The sequence below is a fragment of the Megalobrama amblycephala genome, unplaced genomic scaffold (assembly GCF_018812025.1).
Source record: "Megalobrama amblycephala isolate DHTTF-2021 unplaced genomic scaffold, ASM1881202v1 scaffold216, whole genome shotgun sequence".
Taxonomy (NCBI): Eukaryota; Metazoa; Chordata; class Actinopteri; order Cypriniformes; family Xenocyprididae; genus Megalobrama; species Megalobrama amblycephala.
In genome coordinates, this window is record NW_025953338.1 from 762030 (window position 1) to 777831 (window position 15802).

Sequence of the window (15802 nt, forward strand, 5' to 3'; positions counted from 1 at the left end):
GGTACCTTTGTCCAGTGTGAAACAAAAGTATGTCCTTCTTCCTGAAAATGAGAATGGGTTTTTTGCAATACCCCTCCTCCATTTCAGATAGTATTTGTTCAGCAGAGTGAGCATAGATGGTGGGTGTAGTGTTAGGCTTTTGGAAATGTTTTTAAATAAAATACTGAAAAATTGTAGATAAAATGTTCAAAATATATAGGGTTAGTTCACCTGAAAATAAAAATTCTATCAATTTCACAATATTTAACTCATAATTAGATATTTTTTAATGAAATCTGAGAGATTTCTGTCACTCCATTGAAAGTCCAGATAAACATAACTTTCTAGATCCAAAAATGTCATCATAATATTGAAACACAAATCCATATGAAATCAAGAGGTTTAATGTGTGTCTTCTGAAAGAGATATGATCACTTTATACAGTTGACAGATTTAATTTAGCCTTTTATTCACATTGTCAACATTGGTTAACATACAGGGAGTGCTTCAAAGTTTGTTAAAAGTTCAAAACACACTAAAGCAAACCTCATTAGTGGGTTACGCACACATGCAAGCACTTTGGTGTATGCATGGGTGCAATGCACTGTACATGTGCTTTAATCAATGTTTATTATGGCTAAATTAAATCTGTCCATCGTATAGCAATCATGTCTCTTCTGAAGTCTTATATTAATCCTCTTGATTCATATTGATTATTTCTAATTTATATTGATTTTTCAATATTACAATGACATTTTTGAATCTAGAAAGTTTTGCTTATCTGGACTGTCAGTGGAGTGACAAATCTCTTAGCTTTCATTAAAAATACCTTAATATGTGTTTCTAAGATGAACGAAAGTGAGTAAAATTATGACAGAATTTTAATTTTTGGGTAAACCAGCCCTTTGAAAGTTGGTTGAAGTGACTGAACATTGTGAGATTAGGGAGCAGGGCTGGGCGATATATCGCATGCGATTGTCACGCGCATTTCATCAGTAAAGCCGGTTCCCTGATTACCGCTAAATCGCCATCACCTGCTTTCAAATGGAGCAGCATTTAATAGACAGAGCCGTAATTATGAACGCGATATTGCGTGGCTTGTCAGTGAACTACGGCTCTGTCTATTAAATGCCGCTCCATTTGAAAGCAGGTGATGGCGATTTAGCGGTAATCAGGGAACCGGCTTTACTGACGAAATGCGCGTGACAATCGCATACGATATATTGCCCAGCCCTATTAGAGAGTATCACATATTTTCTTCCTGCTCAAAAAAAAAAAAAAAAAAAAAAAAAAAAAGGCCCAATGCCACACCCACTCTTATCATTATATTTTTTCACAAATAAATACATTCATACCTGACTCTAACTCCACTGTGATTAGTTCTGGGTATGGGAGCTGAACACGCAGCAACCCAGAACTAATCACAGATGGGGTCAACATTTCTCCTGACAAAATTGTATCTTTCCCAGATAATGGAAAAAATCAAGCAGTGTTATGCACTGATCGAATTTCCTGACAAAAGCACAGATGTTGTCCCTGAAAATTGGGTTTTTGGACAAAAATGTTACTGGCCAAATTACAACTTGGCAAAATTAAAGACAGCAGTAAAGAGAAGAGAGCCTGTACATGATGAATGGAAACTCTTGGAGCCTGTTCGACTGCTTAAAAAGTGTGGTAAGAATGGGCTAAAAAATAATTACATCTTTATAATCTCAATGCACTGATAGTATACATGCTTTTCTCAATTTTTAAATATTATCTATATCTCTATTATTAGAAACCCTAGAAAAAGCACAGAAAATGCTAAAAAAGTATGTGGACTGTGATATCCACACATCGGAAGTAACTTCAGACGAAGAGGGCCATGATGAAAGAACAAAAAGGAAGAAAAGGTAACAATGATAAATATCAAATAATTGTTTGATGTGTTGTCCTATAGAGAAGTAATATGAATGTTTCACTTTACAGGCCTAATCCACGCTTCCTGAATTTCATAGAGAATGATTCTGAACAAGGATGATATAGCACCAAAAAAAAATTGCCTCGCAGCTGCCCCCATAATTAATTTTCCAGGTAATCACACTAATTAAGGGTTTCTGGAGGTTTCATCAAATCTAATTTAATGCTTTTTAATGCCAATTTTTTTTTTATTTTTTAATGCAATATATATATATATATATATATATGCATAGATATGACATGATGATATATATATATATATGGCATACGCCGTCATCTATCAACATTACACACATACAGTACTGTGCAGAAGTCTTAGGCACATCAGTATTTTAACCCCCCAAAAAAGATTTTAAGCCAGTTATTTATATCTTTTGCTGTAGTGTGTCAATAGGAAATATCCGTTCACATTTCCAAACATTCATTTTGCCATTAAAGGGATAGTTCACCCAAAAATGAAAATTTGATGTTTATCTGCTTACCCCCAGGGCATCCAAGATGTAGGTGACTTTTTTCTTCAGTCGAACGCAAATTATGATTTTTAACTGCAACCGTTGCGGTCTGTCAGTCAAATAATAGGAGTGATTGGGAACTTGAACAATAAGAGTCGAAAAAACTTCCATAGACAAATCCTAATTAAACCCTGCAGCTCGTGACGACACATTGATGTCCTAAGACACGAATCGGTTTGTGTGAGAAACCGAACAGTATTTATATCATTTTTTACCTCTAATACACCACTATGTCCAACTTCGTTCAGCTTCCGGTTAGTGAGGTCTGATCACGCTCTGACAACGGAAGTGATGTCTTGCGCTCATTGAAGTATATGGGCGAGACGTCACTTCCGTCATCAGAACGCGTTTTTTGACCTCACTAACAGGATGCTGAACGAAGTTGGACAAAGTGGTGTATTAGAGGTAAAAAATGATATAAATACTGTTCGGTTTCTCAAACAAACCGATCGTTTCGTGTCTTAGGACATCAATGTGTCGTCACGAGCCGCAGGGTTTAATTTGGATTTGTCTATGGAAGTTTTATTTACTGTTATAGTTGAAGTTCCCATCCACTGCTATTATTTGACTGACAGACGGCAGCGGTTGCAGTTAAAAATCATAATTTGCATTCGACTGAAGAAACAAATTCACCTACATCTTGGATGTACTGGGGGTAAGCAGATAAACATCAAATTTTCATTTTTGGGTGAACTATCCCTTTAATTGTAATAATTCAGTGAGATTTTTGAATACACAAGGAGTCTGACAACAGCCGGTGCTCCACACAGTGATCTGATCTCACCATCATCGAATCCGTCTGTGATTACATGAAGAAACAGATGAAACTGAAAATGTCAATAGATGACGTAGGGCTGGGTACCGAACTCGATACTTTTTAGGTACCGATTGAATTGCCTCGAAACTATCGAGTATTGAAAAGTGTCTTGTCATTCGGTACCAAATTTCGATACCTCAGAATGGAGCCGGGGAGGGGGGGCGGAGAAATGCTTTCGCTGTCTCGTTGATGAACAAGTAACGTTGCACTACATTGTTATTTATATTTAAATCTAAATATATAAAACTATGCGCGTGAGAAAGACCCTATGTGCGAGAGGGCGAGTGAATCAACGGTTTCGTTTTCACTTTATCTCCGAATGGACGGGTGAGAAATGGCTGTTTATGTGAGCAGCCAGTTCACTACAGATACTGTTAACATAAAACAGAAGTGTCGCACTGTCTGCAGAAATAGCGGAATGCGCAATGTTTTTTAGACTAGTAATGGACAGGTACAACACACAGCAGCTTTACATCAGCGTTCGCCCCTCACGTATATGGAAACACGCGACCGGTTCGTGACAGGCTCATTCGCCTGCACGGGCACATGCTCTGGCTCCAGAACGTGAACAATTCTGCTGGAAAAAGGGGTATCAGCATCCTCCTGATACTGCCATACTGCAGATAATCCGCGGGTCGGGCCAATTAATAAAAAAATAACATTCCAATTAATTGCGGATGGATGAGAGATGAATCATTAATGTGTTGATTTTAATAAAGACACAGAACTCTCATTTCAAGGTAAGACGCAACAAACGTGCGTCACTCTTCCACTTTAATCTAGTTAAGAATAATAAATTTTTTGAAGAAGAACAACAATTGCTGAGTGATTTAAAAAGATCTGCAGTGAGCCTCACATACTGATTTTTTGCATTGAAAACTAAACTTTATTAAAACTGTTTGCACTGATTTATTGTGTTGGGTAAATTTTGTTCATTTGTGCTTTTTTATTCCCTGCAGTGGCTCAGGAGATGAGTCTTTGAGTCTGAAAAAAAAAAGGTCAACAAAGTTAAAATATAAAACCAAAGATTTTTTGAGGTAATGTAATCTTGTTAAAACAGATTTTATAAAATTGGTATAGAAAAAAGTATCGTTCAGGTATCGGTATCGAAGTCAAGGTATCAGTATTGTCTCTGTATCGAAAACCCAGCCCTAACGCCATTTAGAATATTCATCATGTCATTGTTGTATTCACATTCTGCCAAGTGTCAGCCCTTTACATTTGTTTGCTTCTCTGCTGCTACCCTTTTTGCTCACATATTATATTTTAATACAGCCAAATTCCAAATGAAATTGTTTTATCTACATATTTTTCTGGTTTTGTTGTCAGACAACATGAAATGATGACTGAAACATGGCCCATTAAGACTAAATACAGGACTCGACATTAGGCCTTGTCATTCACATGTATGAGTAACAGTTGCTTGTCTGGAAAAAATGATTTTGTGTGAGACATACGAGAAAAATGGTCAGTCACGACCAGCACGTCCACATTATGGCATTTTGAGCTTTCTGCGGTCCAAAAATCAATCCATACTAGCTCCATTGGACTTGATGTTTTCTAGGGCTGCAACAACTATTCGATAAAATCGATAATAATTGTTAATGAAAATCATCAACAACGATTCTCATTATCGATTAGTTGGCTCCGCCCACCATGCACGAAAGACTTATGCCAGTCGTGTCAAATTACAGCACTGAATACTTACAAACGTCTTGTTCCAACCAGACCAAAAGAACCTTTGTCTGACAAGGTGCATAGTTCTACCTTGGCCCTGGTGCCCTGCTTCATCGTGAACGCCTGTCATCACCTGCGATGGGACAATTAGGGCTGTACGATTAATCGAAAAGTAATCAAAACCGCAATTCAGAACCTCTAAACAAATCCTGCACTGTGTCTCTCTCAAATTGCTCCGCTTCCTCAAGCAATGCACTGTAAGGCTCTCCAAACAACAAATTCGTGGCCTTTCAGCCAGTGGCTGAATTTGTCCGCAGATGGACCACTTCAAAGCCATAAACTCTAATCAGTGAGCAGAATACTTTGCCTGAGCGAGCGTCTTACCCTCTGCGACCTGTGATAGCACAGCCCCCAAACCATCCATAGACGCGTCAGTGGACAAAATAAATGGGCAACCGAAATCAGGATGTGTGAGTACCACAGAATTAATCAGAGCAGCTTTTAACTGCTGGAAGGCCCTATTGTGCTCCTCCTTCCAGTCACCAGGACTCAACTTGGTCAGTTGCTACCCCTAAACTGTCAATGACATGCCCTAAAAACCGTATGCCCCTCCGGAGGAAATGACACTTTTTAAGGTGCTAACTTTAAACCGTGCTCTCTAATGGTGCGTTCACACCAGACGCGAATGAAGCGTTAAGTATGAGTGAATTTATATGTTAAGTCAATGCAAAGACGCGAATAGACATCCTGCGGTGCGAATTGAGCGTTTCGGGCGTTTGACGCGTTTAACGCGTGATTTGCACAAAACGCGCAAGTTGAAAAATCTGAACTTTGGCGAAAATTCGCGCCGCGTTAACCAATCAGGAGCTTGCTCTAGTAGTGATGTGATGTAGCGAGCTGAGGCAGAAAATCCGAAACAACACGGAGGACAAAATCATAGTCGCTGTACATCTACATACTTTTATAGAAACTAAAATAAAAAGGATCTTGCTTGGAAGAAAGTGAGTGAGGAGGTCAGACAATCTGGTAAGCGTAAAAAATGGTCTTTACTTAATTTGAGCTATATATATATGCATATTGAGACTACAAGCTAACTAAAGACGACTAATTGACCTTTTGCGTTGTAATTTACAACTATTTTCCCGCTGACGAGTTGTGTTTATTCAGAGGAAGTGTGCAGAAAGAAGTGAAAGAGTGGACACATAAAGGAGCAGGAGAGCCCCTTTCATGACGCGAATTTGCGTCTGTTGTTAAGTAAATATCACGCGCGAATGAAGTGAGTAAACTCAAAATGTCCAAGCGTCCAACTACGCGCGAATCGCGAAAGTCGCGTCTGGTGTGAACACAGCATAAGCCTACTGAACACCAACTCAAGCCTCTTAATGGCATAGGTCATCCAGATAACTTCCTGACGTTGCTTTGCTTTGATCGCTGAAGATGTTCGTAAGGTTGAGCACTCCAACACAGTTTCTAGCGTTTTCATCACATGCTCTAAAGTGCCCAATTCTGTAGCTTCACTTGTTTTAGCGCGTGATGAGCTTGCAGTACACGCTGCAGAGGTTACACCTACACTTTTGCTTCCTTTGGTTTATGCGCATAGATGGTTTTAAGCACGGTCGGATCAGTTACAGAATCATAGACCAAGATGCATGGTTTTCCGACTACAGACTCGGATACCCCAAACAACCCATGCTCCCTGCCAATGTGTGGAGTCACTAAATCTTCGTTCCATCCCCTTTTTGGCCATATTGCGAATTTTAGATAATGAAAAACTTACACAAGAAAATTTAGGCTACCTCGCAATTACTGTATGCTTAAACAAGCAGAAATGAGGAAATAAACAAAAACAGAAAACAGTTCAATGTGCACGAAGTGTAAAGTCCAATGTGTGTGTAATGTAAAACGAGAGTTCAGTTACTCAGTTCAGTTCAATGTCCAGACACCACCACCAGAACGTCAACAATGAACATCCTTAGCGTTGTGATCCCGCGCTGTCGAACCCCAGCGATCAGCTGCAGCAGATCTGGCGCATCCAGGGTCACAGCACCAAATTTATGTAGCGTGTCTGGACCGGTCACTCTCACACATACAAGGACCACACGGTAAGATTCAGCACTTTACTCAATCTGTAATTAGGAGAAATAATCAGTGGAGCAACAGGGCAACAGCTTCTCCCTCTCTGGTACACAGAATATTTTGCGGGTAGAAGTGAAAAGCACATGCGTCATCGGACTCATACGCAAGTAGAAATATACAATAATTGAAAAGAATTATATAAATGTAAATAAACTATATACTGCTTATAAAATATATCTTTTTTTTTTAATACATCAGATCAATAATCTTATTCTGTTACAATAAATATATTACAATAGCGTATAGTAAAATTAATAACGTTGTATTATATTAAATATACAATACCTATATATATATATAATATCATTATTAACATATACATTAAGTATTTATACAACATAACATCATATAATAAAGCAAATAAACAATTATACATACAAATACCACATATTTCACACATTACGTATATAAAAAAAATGGAATGAACAGGATATATTCAGCACCGTACCATGTGCAGGCCGCACAAAGTGCGTCACAGACAGCAAAAACAATTCAATCCGATTTTTTCACCCATAACACACTGTCTGTACCATATACATTCATTATCAGTCAACTAAATCTCTTTTCTTTTTGAAACAGAACTGAAACAGAGCAACATACCTGTAATTAGGGGAAATAATCAGTGGAGCAACGGGACGACAGCTTCTCCCTCTCTGGGACACACTAAGCATACGATGCTAATTAGTTAGCATCATGACATACATCATTTAAATCAAGTAACATATTAAATGAATCATTTTCAACATAGCTTACATAATCTAATGTTACTATTAGTCAATCACATTCTTCCAGTAACAAATATGCGTTTTAAACAAGAAACATCACCATACCTGAATATTTTGCGGGGAAAAGCGAAAATAACATGCGTCATCAACCTCATTGCATGATTGCATGTCGTGCAAGAGGAAACCGCGCGGGTGTGTTCCACTGATAACGTTCCCAACAAATTCCCAAAGAAAAATTCCGCTATTCTAACGTTATATTCACATATCTTGTGAACAATAATATAGGAACAAAATTTCGTGAAGTTCACTAAACCAATCTTTTTAATAATGTGGAAAAATATACAGCATTAATAAACCAATGTAAAAGAAAAAAATACAAATAATAATACAAATACAGAAGGAAATAAACAAAACAAGTCGGATTAAATCAATAAATTCTTCACACCAGTTACATTAGCGATCACCGTTTTTAAGACACAATAAAGGTTTAAAAAAATCACAAGCAGGTTATAACTGGTGTGTTTTATGTCATAGATCAAAACGTGAAAATATTTAGAGGCTACTCTAGTAGCATCTCTGGTTCAGTCTCTCTAATACCTGTTCATTCTGATTTGTTTTTGTTTTTTTGTTTGTTTTGTTTTTTTTGTGTTTTTTTTTGTTATGAATGCAGCAAATCACACCCCAAGACAAACAAATACAGACTGCCATGGTAAAATACACTTTTTTCCACTCAGTTTATGAAATTAAAGAATATTTTACAAACTTTTCTTCATTTATGGTTGAATAAAATGTGTGTAAATTGTGTGTATCTGACTTTACTCACTTTTTGACATCTTAACCATAATTTCAGCAGCAAAACCTTTTTAATCAACAAATTGCTGTTTGGTGATCATGCAACATTATACCACATTTCTTTTCATCATTTAAGCATGTTGTCACTTCGAGAAAACCAATAAAAAGAAAACAGAGAACACAAAAATGTTTACAGGAAATTTGAGTCTTGAAAATTTGCTGTTAATTTTACTTGTTTATATCTATTTCAGAAAGTGACATAAGCTTTGAGTCCAGTCCAGCTGTCTCTAGCCTTTCTTTACTTGGTATGTGTTTCAATGTTATTCTTAACAAATGTTTTGCCTCTTTTATATTGTATTATTGTACATACATTTAGCTGTTAGAATTGCGCTTCCAGCTCCACAAATCCTGTAAAATCCTTTTTGGTCTAATGAAATTTAAAGATTTTTAGGCTAGATTTTGAATAAAATATATCAAATATCAGTAATCTTTGTCTTGTATTTTTAAATAAGCTTGCTGCTTCTATATGCTTGTTCAATTATGTAGCTGACCACAGAATTTGAGTATGTTAAATAAAATCCTGTTAAATTATTTTGCTCATATTTATTTCAGAGAGACAAGTGAACTACACCTCCAGTCCAACTGGAGCACACCAGGACAAACACCAGGGAGCACACCAGGTCACAAACTACAGAGCACACCAGGGAGCACACCAGGACACACACTACGGAGCGCACCAGGACACACACCAGGACACACACCAGGACACAAACTACAGAGCACAACAGCACACACACTACGGAGCGCACCAGGACACACACCAGGACACAAACTACAGAGCACACCAGGACAAACACCAGGGAGCAAACCAGGACACAAACTACGGAGCACACCAGGACACAAACTACGGAGCACACCAGGGCATACACCACGGAGGGCACCAGGACACACACTACGGAGCACACCAGGACACACAATACGGAGCACACCGGGACGCACACCGCGGAGCACACCAGGACACACACTATGGAGGACACCAAGGAACACTGAGTGAACCAGTTAATGGTAAAGATCAAAGCCTTTTTTTTCCTTTTTTTTAAAAAAAAATTAATCAGCAAACCTGTAAATAGAGGTTATTAATTAACTATAGGCTTCTCTCTCTTAATATATTTATTTATTTACTTTATTTTTAGAGTTGTCTCCTTTCAAGCGCAATGTCCTTAAAGTTTTAATGGACATTAAAAATGAACTGAAGGAGCAGAGGGCAATGCTTCAGAGCTTGCAGGGAGTGCCAGTACCTGCACCAGACACTGAATGCAGCTTGTCATTCCCATTACAGTCAAATGAAGATTTTGATGCTTTGGAGAGGATGGATGAGACTGAAAAAAACAGATTGGTATGTCTGTGTAATTACGCTTAACAGGGTTCCTACACTGTTTGGAAAAGTATGGAATTTTATTTAATTTCCAGGTCTAGATAAGTATGAAAAAAAATAAAAACAAATATATGTTTGTTGAAATATATTTATGTTTCCAGACTATTTCCCCTATTCAGTTTTCTAAAATATGTTTCATTATATTGTGTTTCATCTCCTTTTTATTAGATTTGCCAGCTTTCTCTTGTGGGCGGCCATAAATTAGATGAAACTGAAAGGAAAATGTTAAGCTACATTTTCACAAACAAATTGGCATCTTCTTTTAACTGGGCTGGACGAGGTGAGAAGAGGAGCTTCGAGGCCTCAAATCTCTCAAAGATAATGTTCCGTAAGTAATAGACTGGTTTAGCACTTGGGTCACCAAAAGAGCATTTCACACTATCAATAACTCAAGATAACATTTTAAAGCCTAAAAACATAGCTTTTTTAATGCATGTAACCATTTTGATCAACTCTTAAGAAGTGACTGAGAAATCAGTCTAAACCGGAGTGTATCACCGGCAGGCATCACCTAGTGACGAAAAAAATCTTGTTTTTCAAAACTGCTGCCTTGATCAATACAAAATAAATGTCATTTGGAAGCTTATAGTCTGAACTTTAAAATGCATGTAGCCAGTTTTGAGTAACTCCTTAGTAGTGCTAAGTTATTTGCTAATAAATAATTTTTTTTAATATAATTTATTAATTTCTTGCTTGGCTTGGCTCCATATGCGGTAACTTTTGAATAGCCTACTTTATGCTGTCACCACAAAATTAAATCCAGATGCATCTCACAATGTAGTGGAACTTAAACAAAATTATCTCCCTACCTTATTTCCTTCCTGAGATATTCCACCTCAAATTAGAAAAAAATGTGAAATCTCCCTTGAGCACACTTTTATTTTTTTTACTTTTATTAGCAGTTTTATAAAGTTTTCTATCAAACAATAAATGAAAATCGGCACACTGCCACCGTTGCTCCCAAAGATAAATTTTAATTTATCTATTCATATTTATCTTTGGGAGCAACAGTGGCAGTGTGCCGATTTTCATTTATTTTTGAAGTGCTTTATTTGATAGAGCACCTGCCTAAATTTTTCTGGATGTGCACACATTTTCGTTATTCCATGTTTTCTATCAAACAATACAAACCTTTTGACTCTCCTTGCTACTTTGGACTTTTTTTTTATATGTCACTCAGAAAAAACAACACTTAAAATGGCTTAAGGGGTTAAATTTTATTCCTTACTGTTTCAGGTACGTTGCGAAGCACTCCACAAGGTAAAGAGGCTTCCAAGGCAGAGTTTTCAGAGGCAGTGAAAAAATGGTTGCGTTATGCTCCAGACCGAGAGGGTGGCAGTGGCAGAAGATCATCTGTTTAATCTGTTTAATCTTTAATCTGTTCTTTCAAAAGCTTTCAATTTTTGTTTGGCTAAATTAATTACAGTTGTTCTTTAAAAAAATGTTATATCCCAGTATAGGGAATTACTTTTATCTATATTTTTATCTAATCTCTGTAATAACTAATCTGTACATGCATACATTTCTCTTAATTATTCATAAAATACTGATAAATTGTATATAATTTGAGTTGATAAATTAAGTTTAGTATAGTAGGCCTATATGTTTATTTAAATTATATTCAAAAATTGTGTGTAATATTACAGTATATATGATATGTACAAAATTACTTCAATTGTCCTTGAAGTAAAATTTCAGCTAGCTTTTAAGTGTATTGGCATCTTATTGGTGAATGAGGTGGATAAACACTTTTTACTGAAAGATTTTAGGTTTAAACATTTTAAAATCATTACCCCAGGTTGTTTCAGTGTTGAAAAAGCCTATAGGGTAAATAATCAGCTAAACGAGGTAGGCTACAAATATATTGTTACATTGCTTGTCGTTATAATAATTAATTGAACTACAATGATAACAGGATATTGTGGTTATCAATATATTTTATTTCTCTATAGGTCTATGCCAATGATGCCAACACCATACAGCACAGTCATTCATTCCACTTAAAGGTATTTATGTATGTACAGTATGTAATATGTGTAATTTTACTGATAAATACTTGAATACTTTTTACTTCTTAATACTGACTGTGATTCAGAGGGTCAACAACTTTAGGCATGTAAGTTATTTTTCACAGAAATCTGTTGCTTGTCACCGTTGTTGAGATTCATACGCTGATTGTTGATGTCTGTGTGTGCCTAAAAGAAAGATTTTTTTATTAATCAGAACAACTTTTAAAAAGTCTTTGGATTATATTGTAAAAGCTGATCTTTAGCTGTAATCAATAATGTAAATCTAACGCAGAGATTGGGCTCTAAATGAGTTCAGTGATTCAGGTCATTAATGATTATGTGAAAACATAACCAACAACACCTGATTATCTTTTCTCTTTGCTTGTCTGGTTGTTACAACTCAGTTACAACAGCCCAAACAAAATCTAATATTAAAAAATCAATGGTTTAAGAACCCAACTAAAGCAAACACAGATATCCATGATGGTGACATAAATTTGTAATTTCTCTCCATTGGTGATTCTGCTTGTTAACATCAGGTGTCTTCAATAATGGTCAATCATCACTCAATTAATCACTTATTTATCTCATTAATGCTTCAGTGGGTGGAATAAAAATATGGCAGGACTTTTACTTTCTGACCCCTGGACCTTCCCCTGACTTTATTATTAAATAACCCACAGAAAATACTGTTTTACTATGTTATAAATGTCTTTTCTTGTTCTTTTAGAGTGGAACATCAACATATTGTACCATTGTATTTATCCAAATAAGGTTTGTAAATGCATGGAAGTTTTATATTGTGCACAATTAATCTTGTATGAAAATTACATGTAAAATAATACATGACAAGGTAGCTGGACTTCTCACAAAACCCCATGTTATACTCAGAGAGTCAAAATCATCTTTTGTGCGATTCTGTACAACACATATTGTCTATTCAGCTAAACTTTTGAACTTGAACCTGGGATGATACTTTGTTATACCAGGTACTAGATGAGAGACTTTGTAATGGGTATATATGATGGATTTTGAACTGTACTATATTTTATTGCAGGTTTTCTAAAATCCCCAGTTGAAGGCATCAGGACATCAGATGTTGGCCTGGACCTACAGATGTACCAACAGTACACCACACTGACCTCTCTGCTTTTGGATGGCTGACTACTACCATGTTCTATTAAGGTATTATTATAGCAAAACTGAGCACCTGTAACAATCTTTGTCATTTTTTCTTTTTGTCTCTCACAAACATCAGCACAAATCTAATTTATTACATTTAGGCAAGGATTGCTGCAGTGAATGGGTCACAAAACATTCACACGAACATCTGAACATATTTGAACATCTGCATATTGTAAGGGTTGCTGTAAGCAAAGTGCACAAAAAAGGAAATACTCAAATAATACTTTGATATATAGATTGTTTGGGATACAAACTCTGGAACATAGGACCAAAATAAACCACAACAACAAAAATCCAAACAAGACCGAATAAAGAACAAAGGCTACATTTCAGACTTTCAGTCCAAATCTGATTTTTGTGCATGGCTGATTGAGATCCAATCAAATTTAGCAAGTGAAATGTGATTTTTACAAATCCGTTTCAAGCAACATACATGTGGTTTGTAATCCTATTCAAATCTTATTCATTCAATTTCAGTCTGCTCTGATCGGATTTTGCGTGGTCTATGTGACTTTCTCATGCCATGTAAAACATAAATGTCAGACATTGTAAAAAGAAACATGCAGAAAGTCACTGCAGGTTGTGTTGTTGCAAAGTGCTGGTGTAGTGCTGAATTCTGTGACCCACCAAATTATATGACCCTAGTAGGCACTGTATAGAGCTAATATGACAATGCCTAATCCTAATTCTAACTCTACCCTCACTAAAGCACCTACTAGGGTCACATAATTTGGTGGGTCACAGAATTCAACACTACACCGGAAAATGAAAGAGCAGCATGGACACACAAATCTGACCATTTGTGATATGCATTAGACAGTCAATAATTTTAGATCAGATTCTAATCGGATACACAAATAATTGAATCAGTTTTCTTTCTCTTCTTTCTTTCTCTTTTTTCTCCTCTATTTTTTAGAAAGGTTATGACCATGTTATTATTATTAAACCTATTTAACCTGGAAATAAAACTCTTGAGATTTAAAATCTCTTGTACAAGAGGGTACTGGCCAAGACAGGTAGCACATTTAGTTGAACATATAACAAATACATTAATTTACATATACAGAAATATACAAAATCACTCTAAAACAATTACAGTTACAATGTTGATAATGAGTTTTGCCTGTCCATGATCTTATCTAGTTAGATTCTAATAAAGTCTGTAAATATGTTCAGTTCTAATAAACACATTTCAGAATATTCTTCTAAAATATAATATAATATAATATAATATAATACTACAAAATATAATACTACATAACACTACAAAAATTTGATGATAAATGATTTTTACACATTTTACTAATTTAAAATTGTTTGAATGAGTATTTTCATGGCACTGCTCTCACCAGACTTATAATTAAATTTGTGTACATAAGATAAGATACAACAAAAACAAAGAAATAAAGTACAAACAAAATGACAAATAAATACAATAAAACAAAGATACAAATGAAATAAACAGTGCATTAATTTCCGTAAGGTCTACTAACATTACTGTTCAGGGGTGCTTTTCCCATTGAACTCTATTGGTAACGACAGATCTTGCGACCATAGTTCACTTTGGGAAACGCACCCCATGTAAGTAATATAACCCAGTGTGCTACCTGAATAGTAATGTTTATTTCATTTGTATATTTGTTTTATTGTGTTTATTTGTCAGTTTGTTTGTACTTTGTTTCCTGTTGTATCATATCTTATGTATACACATTTATAAAACTAAAAAGGCTGCACACTGGTGCATTTACAAATAGATTACATAGATTACATAGATTTACATTCTTTTGTTTTGTTCAAACATTGCTGTTTCATTTTGCTATTTTAAATTATATTTATTTTACATTTCAGAATATAATGCAATGTTAATTCTGTTAATTTTAATTCTTATTATTATTTAAAAAAAAAAAAACAACAAAAAAAAAAACTGATAATACAGTTAAAGTACCGGATTGATAAGCAGTATCAGTAACAGTAGTAACACCATTAAAACTGTAATGCAACCGTACCCATATGAGTTAAATGGCATACTTTTTAAGGCTGTTCTAATGTAGCACTATACCTAACCACTGCATGGAGGCTGAAAGATGACTTACAGAAGATGGACTGAAAATATGTAAATTAATTTACATGCAAACATAAATTGTATATTGAGCTAAAGTTAAATTGAAGATAATTTGTGATACCAGATGAGATACTTGTTTTGGATGTGTACGATGGACTTTGAACTGTACTATTTTTATTGCAGGGTCTCTGGGATCCCCAGTTGAAGGCATCAGGACATCAGATGTTGGCCTGGACAGATGTACCAACATTACACCACACTGACCTCTCTGCTTTTGCATGGATGGCTGACTACTACCATGTTCTGTTAGGGTATTACTATAGCAAAACAGAACACCTGTGACAGTGGGATTTGTAGTTTTAAAGAACAGTCACACATCAGTAAATTTAAAGTTGTAGAGAAACTTTAACTCATTTAGAAACTTTTTTTTAGAAGTTTCAATTTTTTTTTCCTCACTCTCTCTCTCTCTCTCTCACAAACAACAGTTATACCTTTTCAAATTATCTTCTGGAGG

At 35.7% G+C, this 15802-nt stretch overlaps 3 long non-coding RNA genes across 3 annotated transcripts; 2 read left to right on the top strand and 1 right to left on the bottom strand.

Moving 5' to 3' along the window:
- Positions 1 to 7037: 7037 nt before the first annotated feature.
- LOC125260980 lies at positions 7038 to 8184 on the bottom strand. Its single transcript, XR_007183179.1, has 3 exons — positions 7911 to 8184; positions 7681 to 7743; positions 7038 to 7070 (listed from the first exon to the last, which is right to left on the bottom strand). It is a non-coding gene; the product is annotated as an uncharacterized LOC125260980 (long non-coding RNA).
- A 278-nt stretch (positions 8185 to 8462) lies between these two features.
- Positions 8463 to 9344, top strand: LOC125260982. The gene is made up of 3 exons (XR_007183182.1): positions 8463 to 8514; positions 8849 to 8902; positions 9210 to 9344. It is a non-coding gene; the product is annotated as an uncharacterized LOC125260982 (long non-coding RNA).
- Positions 9345 to 11922: 2578 nt separating this feature from the next.
- On the top strand, positions 11923 to 15506 carry LOC125260985. Its single transcript, XR_007183183.1, has 4 exons — positions 11923 to 12038; positions 12772 to 12815; positions 13099 to 13226; positions 15472 to 15506. It is a non-coding gene; the product is annotated as an uncharacterized LOC125260985 (long non-coding RNA).
- Positions 15507 to 15802: the final 296 nt, after the last annotated feature.